Source organism: Cheilinus undulatus, linkage group 20 (assembly GCF_018320785.1).
Source record: "Cheilinus undulatus linkage group 20, ASM1832078v1, whole genome shotgun sequence".
Taxonomy (NCBI): Eukaryota; Metazoa; Chordata; class Actinopteri; order Labriformes; family Labridae; genus Cheilinus; species Cheilinus undulatus.
The window spans coordinates 34,030,356-34,047,549 of record NC_054884.1 but is presented as its reverse complement, the minus strand read 5'-3'; the positions used below and the strand labels follow the sequence as shown (position 1 = coordinate 34,047,549).

The 17,194-nt window shown below is 39.9% G+C and overlaps 1 long non-coding RNA gene across 1 annotated transcript in view; it reads left to right on the top strand.

The window, feature by feature from the left end:
- LOC121528021 overlaps positions 1-17,194 on the top strand; it is a 153,831-nt gene that overhangs the window by 54,449 nt on the left and 82,188 nt on the right. The window contains exon 2 of the long non-coding RNA XR_005993469.1: positions 739-823. This is a non-coding gene — a long non-coding RNA (uncharacterized LOC121528021). The remainder of the gene's footprint in view (positions 1-738; positions 824-17,194) is intronic.

Below are 17,194 nucleotides of genomic sequence, written 5' to 3'. Positions count from 1 at the left end.
TTCACTCCTCAATAGTTCTACCCACTTTTCCAAATGTTTCCAACATATTTGTGTAATTTAGGCAGTTCTTGCTCTCTTTCGGTTAAAAATGTGGCTTCAGATCATGACATTTCTTTTATTTTTGATACCACTGGTCATTAGAAAAGAGAGACTCTCATCATTTTAAACATACGGTTTTCAAAAGCGTAGAAAATGTTGACAATGTCAGTGAATGGAAATGCTGCCGGTGATTTTGTACAATATAGAGATAGACGTGCAGAGTTGACTGCAGTTCTTATGATTCTGGTTGTGACATCCATTTGTGACCTCTCTCCATATCGCCCAGCCCTAGTCCATACTATAAACTCCCTTTGATTCCTGTTGCCAGCCTAAGCCTTAAGTTAGACACTTCATTTGGCTAAAGGATTAGACTTCTAAGCCTTTTAGTGGTAAGCTGGTCACATGAAAATCTAACATCAGTTTGCATTGACAAGAAAACTCTGCACCTCCTCTGGGGATTTCCATTTTCCTTGAACCTAGAGACTCCTCCAATGTCATCCCTGACTTGGCAGTGCAAGCATGCATCAGTGGCCATGCGGATTTCCCCCTGCAGGGCTGTGGCTATCTGTAGGATTTGGCTAACCTCTGTCTTGCAGGATCACTTTGTAAGCCCGCGGACTGTTTGGCCTGGTTTGATGTTTTTCTTTTCTTGGTAACGATTTGAGAAATTCACAGATTGTCTCTTCTTTTTTTTTTCAGATTTCTGTGAGATCTACGCTGAGGTGAAAGCTGCAATCAAATGTAAAGAAAACCTGGGGTGGAGACAACCAAACCGACTCCCAAGGTAAGAAAAGAAAAAGACAACAGTATAATGGACGAGCCAGATGATGTCAATACTGCCTATAATTCAACAGTGTTAAGATTTGGCCACATGGTTAAAACACCAGTACGGCTCAAGATATACTTGCTGTTAACTATCCAGATGCAGGATGGCTGTCACAAATCCATCCTGCATGAGTTTGGCACATCAGCTGTGCACATCCTCAGAAATTAACATGACAGGGACCTGAGATGCAGCATACATGTCTGGTAGAGGCTATGCAGAGAAGGAGGAAGTGTAGAATTCAACCCGGCAGGAGCTGAAAGTGTTCAAGACAAACTGATAATCAAGTCCTCAATAACTTATCAAAATAATGTGCCACTGTCACCGACTGCAGAGAGACAAATATACCTATCTATAAAGCTAGTGACAGATATATTCTGTTTAAGAGTTTACATTCAAACCTGTAAAAGTCATAAAATAAGATCAGTGTTTCAGTTCAACCAGTGACTGTGTTAACTGGTGACTTTCGGCTGTGGCTGCATTTGTCTTAGTTCAGTTCTTCATTAGATGCATTTCTAACGAGTATATTTGGACTTCATAATGAAAACTAAACAAAAGGACGCCATCAGGACTTCATCAGCTGCTGTAAAGGATTTTATACAGACAGTTTTTTTCTGATCTGTAATCAGAGAAAAAATGTAATGCATCTAAACTTAGCACACTGAATCCGATGCGTTTATTTTTCAATCTATTTTGGAAATTTTTCACGAGACAAAAAAAGCAGTGAAGATGATTTTTTTGGCTCCTTCTCTCTTTGAAAATGCAAACAAAAACACTGGGTCTGTCCAACGTGATGGAAACCTTTTTATAGGTGATTTGCATAAGCTTATGAATCACAACATTGTTCCAAATTGAAGAGATTGAGTGCAACTTTTCACCTCAGTCTCTTTGTAATGTGGCTGTGTGCTTAATTCTTGTCTTTTCTATGATGTTCCATGGTTGACACCTACATAATGTATGGGCAAGGCATGCGATTGAAGAGAGGGAAGAGAGAGACAGAGATAAACAGGGCTACAGCCACTGCTCATACTAGTCGACAGGGGTGAGAGAAAAAAATCAACTCAGTTTGTTTTGATTCACACCTGCCAAGCATTCAATTATTTTCTAATTAATTACTCATATGCACTGAAGTCTGTGATACTGAAAAAATAAAATTGTGCTTTTCCCATCCACTTGATGATGAGATAATGTTTTGTTGGATAGCATGTTTGGTGTAGTTGCTAAAACTGACATGCTGGCTGGCTTGTTCCAAATGCAAAGGTTTAAGGTTGGAGATCCAGCTCAGAGTGCTGGTTTCAGATGTCTTGGGCGTTGTTTGGAGTTTGATTGAATTGGACTTGTTAAAACTATGAATGGCAGCCAAACTGAGCGAGACAAACTCTGGTTAATCCACATCTTTTTAATCTGACTTCCTCAGAAAGCAACATGTTTGGGAAGGGTAAGTTGTGATCCTGTCACGTCAGCCAAATTGTGACTCAAAAGCCCTGAAAAATGATCCTCAGGCACAAGTGTAACCCCTGCTGGAGGTTGACATTTCTGCTGTTAAGTCACTCAGTGTTACTGCTTCTGCACACATTAATTAACTGTGAACCTCCATCAATGGGATCAGTGCGTGTATAGTTACAGTGATACCTCTGTAGTGTCGTGAAGTCTAAAGAATGCAGGGGTGGTGGGGTTGGTTTTATTTTTCCATGCTGGAGCACAGTGTCTAATTTCCACAGGTGCACATATCAAATGTGGTGTCAGCAGGAGATCCTGTATGTGCAGTACATTTGAGCTATACAACACATATGTGCTGCTCTCTGGTTGGCTTTTGACCCATCATGACCACCTAGTAATTTGGAAAACTGTCAAAAATGCTATATGGATTGGTGCAATTTTCAAATGTCAAAGGCTTCAAATTTTCCTAGATGGCATATTAGCACAAGCGTGACGTGCATTCAGTTGTAGTGCATGCACAAGGCAATGCCAATGCCACCTCTAAACCTACCAGCCATGGTGGCATGTTAAAAAAAAGTTGAGTAACAGAAGGATATGTGACAGACAACAGCTCGTATTGAGCACTAGTATCTTCAGACTTAATCAGTTATAAATATCAGCAGAAAATGTCATGTATGCTGATGATTAATGTTGTAACATCTGGTGATATGATATGCTGATATAATGTGCATCCCTACAGGATAATAATAGCAACAAGAAGCTCCCTAAAAATGATTGGAAGCCTAAGAAAACGTAAGCATTAGATAGGTGGTAAACCTATCTCTGCTTGGGTGACTGCAAACATTTAAGTCCCCACTTATTATGTTCTTTATATACTTTTATATGAAAGTGCCATATCAGGACATGAGGCTTTTCAAGTAGTGAGTATTGTGATTAATCAGCTAAATGATAAAACAACTGGTTGGAACCATAGTTAAAAAGGTGGTTAACCCATTTCTGCTTTGGTGACTGCAAACATTGAAGTCCCCACTTTTTGTGTTTTCATTTACTTTTATATAAAAGTACCATATCAGGAAATGGGGCCTTTCAAGTAGTTAGGATTTTGATTAACTAGCTAAACGACAAACACATGGCTGGTACCATAACCACAAGGTGATTAACCTATCCCTGAAATTTTTTAACTAGTTTCAAGCAGTCAATCCAAGTCAAATGCTTTATCTAAACTCTAACACAGCCATCTGCACCTATTGCTCCAGTTAATGGCTAACACTTTGTTGCCATAATGCTCCTTAGCCTGATGTAAACAATAGCAAACTGATAGCACTGATAGCATCTCATAGGAATAGCACGGATAGGGCTGTTTTGATCTAGAAAAAGGGGATAAAGTTGTATGAAGGCTAGGCTATACTTCTGTATGATTTAAGCAGGAATGCAGTGCAAGAATGTGGATGTTCACATGCAGATTGGATCGAAGGCTGGGGGATACTAGTACTGCTAAGATTAGCCACATTCTGCAAACAAATCCATATTTTTTCCTTTTACTGCTGTGATCCCATCATACATAAACAGTGCTCAGTTTTATGAGCTAAAGATCATGCATCATAATGCATCACAGGCTTGTTTTAGGTGAAGAAGAGGGGTTATAGCGACCAAATGTGCCTTTTAACGTCAATCCCTTTTAATACTGTAAAACTGCAAAACAATACTGTTTCTGCAAAGGGCAGAAAGTCTACAGTGATGTTTTTTTCAGGTCATATGGCCTACCTCTGATGTCAGGAAACATATAATCACATCTTGACATCGCCTCCCCGCTGAAGAAAAATCCATCAGACAGTACGTTTTGGATCTCGGGCATGTCCTCCTTCAGCTTTTAGCAGCAGAGATACACGTATCCACATCCTCGCTCTCTAGTGTAGGACTGAGAAATCAAAAGAAAGCAAATGGAAACTTCCCCAAGAGCACTTTCTGGCTCTGTGTTGAACTTGCACTTTCCCCCTTCTTCATCGTTGCTAACCCCGGGCTTACATGCTGTGCCGTACTGACAGCTCACACCTTTTGCTGCACAGCGGTTTCTTCACATATTGCTTTCCAGGCTTTATAGAAGTCTCCAGGTTTAGATGTGCACTGTGTATGTATAAAGGTGAGGTAGAGTACAGCAGTTTTTGTTGGGGTTTAGGTTCGGTGGGGTATTGAGGAAGGAATCCACCTTGCTTTCAGATTAAGGAGATGATTTGTTGGTTTGGGAGGCATTTTTAAGAAGAAGGCAGCTGGACATATAGACTTCACAACCTGGAATGGCTGTGAAAAGCATCTTAAATAGCTGTAAACATGATAAAGGAACATGTAGCACTCTGTCGTTTTTTTAATGCTGCATTTTGATAGGCAACCCACCCCAAATAAGGCCCTAATTATAAAGAGAAATCAGAGATAAAGTTTGAATAAAAGTCAAACAAGACATGCTCCAATCAGAGATTTTATTTCACCAGATAAAAGCCATCGCTCTGTTGAACTCCATGAACCACAGACCCATTCGAACACTAGATGTTTGTGAGTGTTTTTTTGTGCTGTTGCCAGCTCTCCTTGGCAGAGCTCACCTGCCTGCACCGAGCCAAGTTTCATTTTGCCCTCCGGCAGGTTACACAGGGCAGAAACATGTTTCTCCTGGCTGCACATATTCTCGTCTGCAGAGGTTTTGTCCCTAGACAATCACCTGGATCAGTTCTTCTTTTATACCTCTTACATGGCTCTCAGCTTGAAGCCACAATGGTTGTTTCTGGAGCCTGTGAAATCGACAGCTACACATAAAGACGCTGAAACAACAAGTAATAATAATAATCTGTCATCAGACGCTTTTGTTTTTTGGAATGTGTCTCACGCCCTTGTCTGTGGTTTTACAGTCAATTAAGCATTGAAGCAGCGATGGAGCCAATTGGTTTAAGAAGTCACTGTGACTGGCTGTGAAAATCTGTGCAATAAAAAATAGACACAAAGGGAGACAACCGCTAATCTTTTCATCTACCTCAAGCAAAGCAGGCTGCCCAGGTGTATTTATGGCCTCCCACATATACTCACAGAGCATTTGCTAATCTCTGTTATTTGCATAAATTTGCCATCTGAGATCCATAAACTGGTTGCAGCACTCACTGTCTAACCCTCTCTATGTGTAGTAAAAAAATCTGACATATGCTCTGCAGGTGTCCAGAAAGAGAGAAAGAGAGAGAGAGAGAGAGGCATCTGCTGATGCGTCCCTCCTGTAGACTCATAGATGGAGGTGGGAAATTTCATGTTGAAAAAGAGCCTTCTGTTCCCTCTTTATCTGTGTTGTATTGATTGAATCATCTTCATATACTATTTCTACATTGCTTCCCTTATTGACCTCCTTTTAGAAACATTTTCTCTAATAGAAGAAGCTACCAGAGTTGTCACAATGCCAGACTTCTGAATTTCAATGCCATGTGAGTAAATATGAAACAATATTGATACCTGCTTCCATACCACAGCCTTAAAAAATGTCAGATTTTCATGCTAAACCTGTTTTTTTGGGATGTACAATATTATTGCCATGATGTCCATATTGGCAGATGGTAACATTTCTGCTGATATATGTAGCTGATATTTCATTTTTTTTTTAATCATATATTGGTTGACACTCAAGGAGGCCCTTTGTGAGCCCTGAATATTTTGAATTAAGCCCCAAAACGTAAAACCACTACGAGGCCGTCTACTTCCCCTCTCCTCTAAGCTCTGCTGGACTCGGTCCCTCTTTGCACAAGAGACAAAACAATGTGCATATAAAGGTATCATTATAGCTAAAATGAGTTTGGAAATATTGGCAGAAATCCAATATTGTGCATCCCTAGATTTATTGATGCCATAGATTTGCTTAGCTGCTTAAGAAACTACAAACTGAAAAGAAATGCCTCAAAGTGGTACAGCTGCTGCTCCTTTGCATTAATAGGAGCCAGCTAAGGCGGATCAGGCATCTGATCAGAATTCCTCCCTTTGGAGGTCTTTTAGGCATTTCCAACTCTGGGGAGATCTTTCGTTAGACCCAGAACATGTTGGAGGAATTTATATTCCATCAGACCTTGGGATACCTCAGTATGTGTGGGTTGATTTGACCTGCTGCCACTCTGACATGGAGAAGCATAGAGAATGGATGGGTGGACAGATAAAATTAGCTGAATAAATTCACCCTTGGTATGTGTAAGGAGCCAGAACTTAAATCAATGCAAACCTAAAATGAAATATTTAATTTAAATGATCATTGATAATCCAGAAGAGGTGTATGAAAGTGATTCTGTTTTCGGTTTGTAATGTGTAATTTCCTCATTTAGGACATTTTATGTAAGTCAGCAAGAGTTCAAAAAATAGGCTAAAAAGATTAAGTGTTTGCTGTTTTGGATCAAATAGATAGCTAGGTAGAGGCTGTGATGAAGGGTGGAGCAGAAATACTTACAGTGAGTAGAGAAGGCTGCCTCCTCATCAGCAATCAAGTAGAGCTCTGTAGCTTCCTGCATGCTTGTGTGGAGATGTCGACTAGGGATGCATAATATTACCGGTATGATATCTGTATCAGCAGAGATAAACCTAAAAAGTGAGTTATTAGTATTGGCAGATGTGAAGCTTTTCTGCTGATATTTACAACAGATATTTTGCCTTAGAATCTGCCTGTATCAGCCAGAGATGTTTGCTGTACGAACAATAAGTCAGTGGAGTTTTAGGCTGAACCAACAGAGCTAGCTGGTCTTTTTTCATTCATCATTCCCAGCAGCTTTGGGTTTGAAACCAAGACTTTATGTCTGTTTCATGTGCAAATGCTGGATATTGTCTCGTATGAAGTAGGTGGTAATAAAAAATATAGAAATTTTGAAGGTTTTGACAACCTTTGTTGCTACCTTATTGAACTATCTGTGGTAAAGCAGATGGAAAATGCTCTGCAGAAGCTTGTAAATGTGCACTCTTGCTTTTCTTGCTTCTGTTTTCCTAATGGCAAATCCAGACTTTAGATACTAGCTTGACTAAGACTCATCTCCTCTCATTTTTAAGTAGATTTCATCTGTATTTTAAAGGATCCTCCATCAAAGGGGACCTGAGGCCTTTGTCACCCGCACTTCTTTGATGCCATGTTTGGTGTTACAAGGCTTTACACCCTCCTCTGCAGTGACAGCTCCATGTATCTGTGCAGATCTATATTTGCAGCCTCACACCATTGACATTTATTAGGCACAGCTGATAAAATCTGCTGCCATTTGTGAGTTTCAGCAGTGGAAGTGACTGTCAGTGCCAGCTCTAGATGAGCTGTCTGCTACTGTGACTGTTTTTGTTTGATGGTCTCTGCCCGTGTAACGACACGGTTTAAAAAAGAGCCTCGACCCGTGGAGTGTGGGAAATATTAGCATTAGCAATCATTCTCTCTTTTTCACCAGCTAGTCCATGAATCAAAACAAAGTGGCTGCTGTCACAAGGATGAGGGGTGAGCGAGGCCGCCGCTGCACAGACACAAACATCCCGCCCTCGTGCTTCTCAGGTGGCACTGAGAACGAGCCGAGCGTCTCCCTGCACAGCTGTCATGCCCATCAGGAGAGCCGCTCACGAACACAAGCCCACCCCCCACCTGGATGCATAAAACCCAGGCAGACTCACATAATCAAATGGACAAACATGTACAAACATCCACATGCGCGCTGACACACGGAGTCACACACATTTATATTCATACAGAGATAATCTCTGAGCTCGGCTGACATTTATCTCCAAACAGAGAGCGCTGTGGCCCTTTAAAGCAGCACGGACAAACTGTGAGTGGGCTGGGAGCCAGACGTTGAATCACTTTTATTCTCCGACAGTTTGACTCACCACCTGGCCCGTGGTAATCCCAGCGCACGCTTTTGGACAGCTCCCGTACTAAACCTCAATTTCAATCTGAGTGAATTGAATTTCTCAGATGGCCATTCAAGCTCTGCCCGGCACTAACCGGAAGAACTAAGCTTTATGAGCGTTAATGCGCTGCTGAGAGAGACACGGTGACATTTCAAAGCAAACCATTACAGTCAGAAAGATGTGGATGCAAGCTGTTGCTGTATTAGAGCTGCCTCCTCCTCTGTTTGTGACATTTGAGTAAGCAGTCTTCTTGGTAATCAATAAACAAACTTAATAACCTTCATCGTGGCTCTCTCATGTCTAGACTCAACGGAGGAGCGCCAGTTTAGTTTCACTTCGCAAAAGCTAAGGATTAATTAGCATGAGGCTAAGTGACATTTCCAGGAAGTGAGGAAGCAGTAACTGAATTATGACATAGGCTAATACCTGCTTTAATCAGTTTGTCACTTTATTCCCAGCCTACTTTCTCTATGATGAGTGGCTCTACCCGGCATGTTTGTTTGAAGAGATGTAGGGGCTGGGAAATTGAGATAAAGCAGTGGTTCTCAACTGGTGGGTCAGGACTCAAGACTGGGTTGCATAGTGTTGATTTTGTCGACTAAAACTAGGACTAAAAATGTTGGTTGACAGGCTTTTTTCAAAGAGAAAGACTAGACTAAGACTAGTAAAAAAAGATCTTTGATGACTATAAATGACAAGAGGTAAATTTAGTTGTCATTAAGAAGACTAAAACTAGTAGAAAATCTAATTTAGATTTGCCACACACTCAAAATCCACAATATTTTTTTCACTGTCAAAGTGCAATACATCTGTAGCTATTCTGCCTCTTAACTGTAGAAAGCAGGGACCCCAGGTTAGGCAGCGTGCATAGAAAACACTACCATGACTTGGTAGCAGATTCAGGCAAGAGAATAAACACTTGGACTAAAAGTTATGACTAAAATGTGAGGACTTTTTATGGACTAAAACTAGACTTGAATATTTTTGAGTTTTCGTGGACTAAAACGGACTAAAAGGGTAGAACTGACTAAAATGTGACTAAAACTTAAAGGCATTTCATCTAAAGACTAAGACTGAGTCTAGGGATTAAAAATGGGGGGCACTGGTGGCCTAGTGCACACCCCGTGTGACATTCGAACCCCAGGGTTTGAATGTCACTCCCCCACTCTCTCATCCCTGTTTCCAATCCTATCCACTGTCCTCCATTATCAATAAAGGCATAAAAGCCCAGAAATAAATCTTAAAGAAAAGAAGGAATTAAAGATAGCAGTTGAAATTTCAAAAATGGTTGTGGAGCTTTTTCCAGTGGGTTGAGAATTTCGTCTAAGAAATTGGACTTTTCGACAATATTCTAAGAATTTGAGATTGTGAGTTTTTGATTTTGTCCAATCAAACAGTCTTTGCGTATATAGCGCAATTTTTTTAATAGACGTTATCTCAAGATGCTTTATAAGAACTCCTGGATTGCTTACAGCGGTGCTGGATTTAATGCCATCTAAGGCGGTAATGTTGCTAGAAAAAGCCTCTTGAAAGTGTTTGGAGCCGAGCACAATAGCCTCAGTCTTGTCTGAGTTAAGAAGCTGGAAATTTCTCCAAGGAAGGAAAAATGGTTGGGAACCACTGACCCACAGGAAACATATAAAGGCTTAAAAGAACTGGTCCAAGTACAGAACCTTGAGGAACACCATTTTTGCAAGCTGTACTTTGTAATCATCAAGATTAGAACAAAAAAAGTATTGAAATATTCACTGTGAACTTTTTGTGGATGTGCCTCCTGAGTTGGGAAACCTACTTTACTGCCAGATCCAACAACATTTCCGAATGTTAGCGACATATTTGTGCAATTTAGACGGTGCTATTTCTTATGTAGTTATGAAAAGACTGAATACCATTACATTTCTGTACTTCTAAATACCACAAAAAATTAAAATGTGGAGTCTTCATCTTTGTAAAACACATGGTATGTGTTTTCTGGTGTTCTGACAATAATGTGTTATTTCTCTATTGAAAAAATATAGCGATAAGAGTTTTTATGTCCGTTCAATCATAACATGATTTCCCCAGCCCTACCAGGTTGAATCAGTGTGTCATGTTGTGTTTGGCCCTCTTCCTCCATGATGAGTGCCTCTACCTCTCCTGCCTGTTCTGATGGGACATCGCTCTGCTTCCCGCTGCATGGTTTTATAGCGGCGCAGGATAAACAAGGTGCAGCTGTAATGTTAGGTTGCAGCATCGCAGTAAACGAGTGGGTGGTATTTTATGAAACTGTGCGGTTTCTTGGACAGCTCTCTCATTCACAGAGAGGAAGTGGTTTTTTGCAGCCTCTCAGCAAAACACTTAAACCTGTTCCTCCTTTTTGCAGCTCTCTATTGACACTCTGTTATTTCATTCACTCTCATGCCATCAGATTCAGATGAGCATCCCAGGCATTAAAAACCGGCTCTGTCTGGGGTCAGATGGGAGGCTGAGGCGGAAAACTTTCAACCACACTTGGCAGAGAGTAGAAAGTGTTTGTGGGTGTGATGTGAGGTTCATGACTGTGACGCTCATGACTCCTCAGAACTGTTTCACTGGAGTCGGAGCTGCTGCAGAGTGCAGTGATGAAATTTAATTGTGTGTGATGTTTCCAAAGGTTGGAGGTAGTTTGCTTTCAGGAAACATTTGCGTTGTTTCTCATCTGCTGTCCTTTAAATCAAATTTGCATGAATCACTTCATGTAATGCAATTAATGTACACAAATGGGTTTGAGCAACGCAGCATTTGAGAGGCTTTTACTGTCATAAATTTGACATTTTTGCTTTTAACTCAGCTGAAACTCCTTTCATGCTAGGGGAAGGCTTTAGCTCTGAAAGAACTTTGTTGTATCTGGTGAAATATTCTAAACATGTCCGCAGAAGTCAAATTTAGTAATGATAAACGAAAGTATTAAAAATTCATGTGAATTGCTGAGTGTTAACATCATGTTTTTTCCAGTTTAGAGCTTTTTAAATCCACTTTATATTAGATGTTTTCTCCAAAGTTCTTCTCCTAGTTTTGTATCTAATTAACAGGATGATTGTCAGTTTTAGCTTCTTTAAAAAATCAGCTCAGGTTTGAGCTCTAGTCCTTCCTTTTTCAAACTCCTGAGTGCAACTTTAGGGTTGGTCATTTTCGACAATGCAGAGCGCCACATCACTTGTCACTTAATTTTTTCTGCAAGCAAATAAAAATACTTTTAAGCTCTCCCACTCTCCACCATACACATTAACTCATAAACATAAAGTATGTTGACTTACACAGAAAAAAACATGAAATGTATCAAAACTGATCGCACCCCCATCCTTAACCACTTCCAGAAATCGGCCAACTGTTGCAGGAAATCCACAAAATCCTCCAATTCCTCTAACACAAATTTTGGCAGAAAATTCTCAAAAGACCCAGAGGTCTGTTTACATCCCTGCCCTGACCACATTTCTCGCACTAGCAACATGAAATTAACCTGACTGCTTCATCAAAACCTTGTGATTCTCCCAGTACCACCTGTGTAAGGATGGCAGTTATAGACTTGGCACAATGAGGTGAGTAGCAGAGGCAGTTTTCAATTCAAAGTCCCACAAAAAAATCCCACTGAAATCAAATGAGTCTCTCATTTCTCTGGTAAGAAGTGGTGACTAGTAGGGGCCAACTGAGATGGCTTTTCAGGGGGGCTAATGCCAATACCGGTATTAGGGAATAAAAAAATTAAGATCACCGATATATCGGCTGATTTAATTTTTATATAATACTCAATGTTAACTAGGTTAGCCTTACTTCATCTGGCTAACATAAACAGATTAGCATGACGGACACAGCAGGGCACATCGTGACTCACGGACAAGCGGGTTGAATCGAGACATGAAACTTATGGAGTTATTAGTCTGATGAATACTGGATACAAGTGTTAACATCGGCGTCTGTTGACCAACTTTTGACCGATTCAGGAGTACATTTTCATGGGCTTAACAGGCACATTAATCTGTCAGGCCCTAGTGACTAGAAACTTTCCCAAATAAACTGTAGATTAAACACCACATACATAAAAATACCTCAAAATGGAGGTAATCTTGTCTTGTTGGTGTTAAACCAGGAACAAAATCAAAAGAATCTCCTTCTCCACCAGAGATCAACCAACTGTAACAAGAAAACCACCAACTCCTCTATATGCAGAACTTGGTCTATAACCTACACCAGAAGCCGGTACTTCCTTTTGAAACTCTCATTTAAACCCACCTTTAAGCTGTGTGTTAGCAGGTAGCGTATCTGCTGTAGATCAGTTGTTAACTCTAAATTTACCTGGAAGTCGCTGTAAAATTTGCCCAAGCAGTGCAAGATGGCATGCATTGTTTCGATTCAGCCTTGTTAAGCACCCCCCTGGGATCACTTTAAGCCCTCCCTAGGGGTCTTGGACCCCACTTTGGGAATCACGGCTCTATGTGATATTTGCCTGTGCATGTGTAATTATTGTTTTCAGACAAAAACTCCATGTGGTTTATTTTGAAGGTATAATGCGAGACTCACAATGACCCTGTGGTGTGGAAAAGATTAATAAAGGCTGTGTCTGTGGAGTGTGGTTAATTTCCTCATGAGGAGGCAAGGGTGAAAGGCATAAAAATAACTATGTACAGTAGAAATAATCTACTTTAACCTTCACTTTATGGTCCCTAAGGGGGCATTTGTTTGCAGTCAGGTGGAAACAAGAAACATAAAGACTCAGACATAAAAAAGAACATAAAACATTAAAAACCTAAATTCAAGGGTACATCAAGCGACTACAGGATGTTGAGATAGTATAAAGCCATCATAAAAATCTTTATACAACCAAAATTAAAACCATGATCAGCCTTCAGAGTCAGAATTGTTTCTCAACACTTTTTTAAAAAGTGGAAACTTGAACTGATGCAACACATATTCTTTTTTAGGTTCAATACTGCCAAAAGTACCAAAGTTTTAAGACAAAAAAACATGTGTACAGTCAAATTTTCAGCCCAAAACAGTCGTGAGCGGGAGACGAAGTACTTGTGAAAAACAGGGTGGTGGTATCGAGAATAAAATGCTAATTTCTTATAAGGCCTTGGCACTATAGCCTAAATTTATTCCAGAGTGTTTTTTTTATTCAGTCTTTATTTAACCAGACAAACCTCATCAAGATTAAAAAACACACTTAATCAAGTATCCTGGCTAAGACAGCAGCAATTAGCGGAGTGTCAGACCAACAAAGTAAACAGAACTTAAGATATGTAGTCTAAATGCATTAGAGATAACACATTCTAAAAGGAAATTTTGTCACATTTGTTACTTAATCAAATCATCTGAAGCCGGATGTACCTACCTCCAAGTCATTTCACTTCTTCTTCAAAATGTCCATTTTTGCCCTTTGTGGTAATGGTATTGCATCACAGAATTACAAAATTAAAAGAGAGAGATGCAGTCTCTGGGAGGTATATCCCCACTCCTCCTAAAACAAGCCTGGTGGCGTACTCAACTCAGGTCTGAGCATAAGATCACAGAAAATTGTTTATAAGTCTCTCGGTGTTCCCTTTTTTATCGCAACATATGTGATTTAAAGTTTCATTTCTCTCCTGCTGAGGTGTCAAGCTGCTACTGAGTCACAATTCCTGATGTGGGGGTTCACAATAAACTTACTCAAGCATAATAACAACTACAGACTTTTATTGTGAGGAACTTGATGGAAAAAGTGTGTTTATCATTGCTTTAACTTAGCAGAGGTGTGGCTGAGTGTACGGAGCTACAGTGTTTATAGCTGCTTCTCTGACTTTGTTTGATGCTGCTGACCGCTTCTTTGACTCTTCTAATGCCTAAAACAAGTGAGTTGTGAGTTAAAACACACCTTTAAAAAGTTAAACCACTTTATACTAATTGCTGCAGTGCTGGACTCAAGACATACTGAGTTGATCTGTTGCAGCACACAGCTTGTTTTAAAAACTCAGGAAGACCAGTAGAAACACTTGGCAAAATGAGTTCAAACGCTGCATATCGCTTTCACTACAAATAAGAATCTTAGAGAGTGGACAACATATGTTTTACCTTAATGCTGAGCTTCAAATTGACTACACTAACACAAATGAGTGATGTTTGGCTTGTTACTTAACTACTCTAGCTGCATTTCCATTAACATTAGAAATGCACAAAATCTAAAAAACGCAAGAAGAAAAAAAAAACTGGAACTGGAAACACCTGAATTTTGAAAAACCTAGCAGATATTGCTAAAAACTTTCTATGCTCTCGGTCATTTTCAGACATTTTGATATAGAAATACATAATTAAAGTGCTATGGAAACACTTTTTCCAGGTTTACACGTCATAGGACGTGAGGTATGGTGTAACATGACCAGTTTACTCTGAGACAATATGAGTGGAGGGAAGAGGAGACCGAGACTTTTCTTAACATCATACTTATATCCTTATCGTGGCTTTTGCAATACATATAGACTTTGCCTCTGAACTGTCATCCGTTGCCTTCCTCTTTAGTTCAGAAATATCAAGGCAACCACTGTGGCTATAAAGCGCAGTTGTACTTAGTCAAAATTGAAGAAATTTTGCTTTTATTTTGTGAAAAACTGTAATGAAAATGCAGCTACTGACGACTTGACTCGGACTGAAGTGCTGTCTGTCACATATTGCTCTGCTACGCTAATGGCAGCATCGATTATCCTTAGGTTAAACACAACAGCTCAACATATGCATTTAAACCGGAGATGACAGTATTGGAAAAATCCTTTTCTTGTCAGATATATTACCAGTGATGGCACTCTTTTCATTCTACCATCAACCACTTTGCTCTGAAGTAGTTAGAAACACACCAACACCTCTGCACAGATGTGCAGGAAGGTTCAGGATTTTGTTTTGTGCAGAGGATGTGCTTATTTCTGCTCCGTCTCTGCTGCAGCCACTGCACAAATATTTAAATAACCATTCTGCAAATGTGTTTATTAAGCTTCTTTAGCATCTTATAATAAAGCAAATGCATACACTTATTAAGTTTCAATGAGAATTCAAAGGAAATACTTTCAGAATACCCTATTTATTGTTCAGACGGTCTTTCCAGTGTGCAGGTTGGAAATCAAAAATGACTAGATAAACAGTTTTGGGTGTTCAGGAGATCATTTTTGTTGCTCTGGGATAGAAACAGGTGAATACTGGTTAATTTGTACTATTATATTATTAAATTCAAAATTCTGGCATATATGGGCAACACTATCTCTAAACTCGTTCAAACATACTGTCAAATGTATCTGATACTATGCCCTGCATCCTTTACCCTTGGCATCCTTTATCTGACAAAATGACGCCATAACTGATACATCTGTTGTAAGCTGATCAAACCAGACTTGCCGTTGTTTGACTTCAAAACCTCACAGGGAACCTTAAACTCAAAATTTATGTGTTCAACCTTCAGACAAGCATCAAAAATTCATGCTGGATTTTGAGTACACAATCAAAATAAGAAGACGTGTTTCTTCAGCCCTGGCCTAGTTATTTTAAATCTTCAGTGCCTAATTGGACAGGCTTCACAGATTTATTGCTCGTCTCTGGATCTTTCTTATCTTTCTTACAGTTTGTCATCACATCACTTCTATAAAAATGTGTATTTCAGGCTGTACCAGAAGGGAAGTTGTAGAAGATCAGATTGAATTATTGATTACAGTGTGATGAAATGACAGCTGCAAGGAAATTTGCTGCCTGAATGCTTCGACCTTTTGCCTGTTTGGCATCCCGTGATCAAAGTTTATAGAAGTCAGAGTTTAATCGCTGAATTCCTCAACAGGCTCTCTGAAAATGCAGCCACCGAGGCAGCTCCTGTCAGACCGCCAACTGGATATCACGGCGGGAAACAGATATGATTGTATCAATCGTGATCCAGTTTCAAACTCACAAAGAACGTCTTCTTTTTGCAAACCAGACTGGACACATTGTTCTGAGTTCACAAGTTTCTCTGGGCGATCCTGTTTCCCATGAGTGACCGTTAGTTCCAAACTCTTTTCAAAGCTCTGACATTTTAATGCATTTGCATACTGGACCGGCATTAACAGTTTGTGCTGCCCTCCAGCTCTGTAGTCCTCTGCATGAAATGATTAATATCTTGTGTTTACCTGCAGCCCAGCCGCTTGATGTGAGATAGCAGGATGTTTGCATAGACTGTCATCAAGTCAATTGAAGCCACAGAGACGTTTAACTGCTCCCTGCAGTTATCACTCTACTGCTGTGTTTGAACTTTAGTTGGCAGTTACATGTTTGATATGACTGCAGGGATTATGTAATGTAGCCATTTTTAATTGCAGGGTGTGGTAGGAAATTGGATATGGATGCAAATGTTACACCGATGTGATGATTGCATCCGAGTGAACTGTTTGACAAGTAGTGTCACCAACACTCCAACATTTTTATCTGTCGTAATTGCTGTCTTTATTTCAGCAGCAATAAAAGCGTCTGTATGAAGAGCCGCTGATAACACTGACAGAAGAGGTAAATGATTGAGTTTTACTCAAATGGCAAGTTGGATGATAGATGCAGTATTTCAAGGAAATATGCACAACATTAGCAGCTTCCAGTAATGAAAACTGAAATCAGTGCAAAGGTGCAAAAGTTCCTTGAGTGCCCACTGAAGCCTGGCTGCACAAGCTGCAGAAGTTACATTCACATTGAATGTTAAAATGCTAGTTTTACCACAGAAATAAACATGTTTACATCCTGGTTGAAGAAAGGATTATGGTCAGAATAGCTGATATCTTTATAGGCACAGACTTTACAATGGGTCCATTTATTTTCTGTATAATTTGTCTGATTTGGTTTCAAGAAGGATATGAGTTATGGCTAATTAGAGGCATCGCGGATGGCTTCAAGCCAGTTTGATGTAGATATTTGGCAGTAGACTTGACAGTAAATGGACTTGAGCTTAGATGGTCCTTTTCTAGTTGTTTGAATCGTCCGACAACTAGATTCCCCAGCCTTCTGGTTGAGAGATGACCACCT